Here is a 3,720-nt window from a genome sequence, read left to right as displayed (position 1 = left end):
TTCATAGGAAAAATGATAAAGATCAAGTCAGTAACTATCGTCCTATCTCCTTGCTACCAGTGGCATCTAAGATCCAGGAACACTGTGTTCCTTCCCGTCTGGTTCCGTTCATCAAGGACTCTATTTACACGCTTCAACTTGGCTTTCAATCACGCAAGTCTTGTACGTCTCAACTTCTTCAATTCAAGTTATCCATGAAAGGTCAAGCTTTAGATAAAGGCCTTGAATCTGACCTCATCTACTAAGACTGTGAAAAAGCTTTTGACTCTGTATGTCACACAAAGTTGCTGACGAAACTAGGGTGCTGCGGTACTGGCGACCCCTTGCTAAAGTGGCCGTCTTCAGCGTGTTGTCATCAATGGACTACGCTCGGCTTGGAAAGATGTCAAATCCGGAGTTCCTCAGGGGTCCTTGCTTGGACAGATCCTATTTCTCATATATGTCAATGTTACAACCGAATCTACCCTTGCAATGTTTGCTGATGATTCAAAGTGCTATAAATGTATTAAATCAATCGGAGACTTTGATAGTATTCAAGATGATTTAGATAACCTCCTATGACCTCCTATGCTGGTTCTTGGCTAATGAGATGAATTTTCAGCCATCTGAATGTGAGAACCTTAGGATTTCAAGAAAGCGTATCAGCCCAGTGCGCCCTTATTCTCTTGACGGCACCAAACTTAATTTTGGTTCATTTGATGGAATTTCAAGCCTTGAAATCGTTGAAAAGGTAAGATTATTTTCGCAGCCCTAAACTCGCCACGTGTTGTTGTCATTACAAAGGATTGTGTTTTCGCTCAAAATATTCGCTTGTTCTTGCTCCAAATCTTACATATTTACCTTGATTCAAACTCAGGATAACGTGACTCAATATCATTTCGCCTTCTATATTTTATGGAGTCTTTAATATAGGCTCCAACACCGCCTCCTTTGATGCTGTCCCTGTTTCGAAATTCGTTCACATATCTACGGCTCGAGATTAAGGGCCGTAATAAACACAGCCAACTTCTTCTGGGAACGATTTATAGACCCTCAAGAATCCTTAGCAACCAGCAATGGTTATTGCAAATGGAAGATTTAACAACGTCATGGAATGGTCTATCGATATTAACTGGGGATTTCAATATCGATTTACTTCAACCTGATGCAGCGTTAACAAAACGGTATTCAGACCTGCTTATAATGTTTAATCTACCACAGCATGTTAAAGAAGCAACAAGAACTACTCCAACGTCACGGACTCTCATTGATCATATTATTTCAAGCGATCCCTAGAGAGTAACACATACTGGCCATGTGTTCTACCGTGCTCTAACATAAGTGACCATGACGGTCCATATGCCTGCCTTAATATTTGTTCCTCGTTTCAAGATCCTACGGAGTGAAAGTAACTTTGAGGTAGAAAGATACATACGGGACAACTCCCTCTCAGCATTCTCTATGGTATCGATGATCCTAATGACAAGCTGGGGATATTCAACACACTTATCATTGAGTGCATTGAAAATCACGCGCCATTAAAACTCATGAAGATCACCCGTCTACCTGCGCCATAGCTGGATCATGATAAAGAAAGAAGCCTCCAGACTGAAAGGAACATGTTACGTCACAAAGCGCATGAAATTAATGCTCCGCAGGTATGGGAAGCAGTGCACAAAGTTTGTTGCCTTTTAAAAGAAAAGATCAAAGCTGCAAAAACAACAAGCAATGCCTTAGGTATCATCTAAGATATCATCTCTTCATTAATAAAGCCTTAGATATCATCTTCTAAACCTAAAGAAGTTTGGCGAGTAATACATCGAATCCTTCACCCTTCGTTACACCCCCTGAGACTTGATGTAAATATCCTCAATAGATACTTTGCAAATACTGCTCAACGCACTCTTGGATCTACCAACGTCGAACCTAAAGACAACTTATTCAGTTTCATTGACACATTGAAACCACCAAAACTGGAAGATGAAGCCTTCAAGCTGCGGCATGTTACACCAAGTGAGGTAGCGAGGGAGATTAAAAGGATTCGGAATGACACATCTACCGGCCCAGATCAATTTCCTATTAAATTCATCAAACCAGTGACAGATATCATCGCTGGCCCACTTACCCATATTATCAATACTTTTATAGAGATTCCATCTTTCCTAGAACATAGACGATTCTTAGAATAAGACCGTTACCAAAAAGTGAAAGTATTGAAAGTGAATCAGATATGAGGCCCAGATCCATTTTGCCAGTAGTATAGAACGTATTTGAAAGACTTGTCCATCAACAGATTGTATCTTTTATCGATTCACATGACTTGCTCAAAGATAACATATCAGGCTTTAGGAAAGGTCACTCGGACAACCACTGTACTCTTAAGGATAAGGGACCACATTATCAAAGCTATAAAAAAGGGAAGAGGTTACACTTATGATCCTCGCCGACTTCTCAAAAGCATTTGACACCATCAAATATAGAACTGTCCTGAAGAAGCTCAATTATCTTGGGTTTTCAAAATCTTTCCTTAACTGGACCATCGAATGCTTAACTGACAGGTGGCATTTTGTCCAAGTGGAGAATAAAACATCAGACCGTCGCAGAGTTAACTTTGGAGTGCCACAAGGACCTTTAACATTCAACCTCTATGTTGCAAATCTCCACGCCCTCGTTAACATGCAATGTCACCAATACGATGGTGATACAACATTATATGCGCACTGCAAACCATCAAACCTCGAAAGTTATAAACGTGACTTAAACAAAAGCTTATGTAATTTTGAGGAGTGGTCTAGCAATGCAGATTTAGTAATTAATCCATCAAAAACCAAAATGATGGTCCTGTCTACAAAACAGTTGTCATCTGCCCGTTCCCTAGAAGACTGAAATATTAAGATCGCAGTAAACAGGGTACACGATTAAAAGTTTCGCGATTTCACGGTGCACGCTTAACGTTTACATCAAATAATTGTTCAGAGCTTAGGAAAAGCTACAAACAACACGGCTATCTGGACAAAATAATTCACGACACACGGTTAATTTTTTCCCTTTTTCACGACACACGGTTAATTTTTTGGACGCCGGTTTCACGTCACACGCTTAACCCCATTGAGACCCTCTTGATATTCATTCACAGGACAATTCATTTTAAAAATGCAATAAAAAGATTGGTCACCGACCTTGTTTTCGCACGGTATGTTTGTTGTTATGTAGCAAAAGCTACTGAATATTACCGGAAACTTGAATCTGCTTGTTTGTCTGGGCTATAATCTTTAAGTAAAGTGATTTCAAATTGCTAACCTTGCAAAGAAATGTAGGCAAATTTGACCGCTACAGTCATCACCTTGCACTCAGTATCAGGCTCCAAATGCAGTTTCAAGTCATTTATAGGTAAATACTACAACTTCTACTATCCAACTTTTTTTCTCCTTAAAATATGTTTTCCGTGTACCTATTACGAGTAAATAAAACCATTTGAAATAGGGGGTCACCGTGCTCGTTTCTTCGGAACACGATGGTAAATGCCGGATGGCGAAAGGACTGGAGCGAGTTCCAAAACCGAGAAGAGTTATTATGATTGCACTTGAAAGCTCTTGAACAGCAAAAGCGGCCTTTGTTGCCTTTCTTCAGATGGCCGGCGTGAAACCCCGCCATCTCCTAAGTCGCAATGTTATGTGCAGTATGAGATACGCAGTGCAAGACAAGGAAATCACCTTAAAAGTATACACAAGAGTTTATACA

The sequence above is a fragment of the Montipora foliosa genome, chromosome 1 (assembly GCF_036669935.1).
Source record: "Montipora foliosa isolate CH-2021 chromosome 1, ASM3666993v2, whole genome shotgun sequence".
Classification (NCBI taxonomy): Eukaryota; Metazoa; Cnidaria; class Anthozoa; order Scleractinia; family Acroporidae; genus Montipora; species Montipora foliosa.
The sequence above is the reverse complement of the archived record's forward strand: the minus strand, read 5'-3'. Positions refer to the sequence as shown.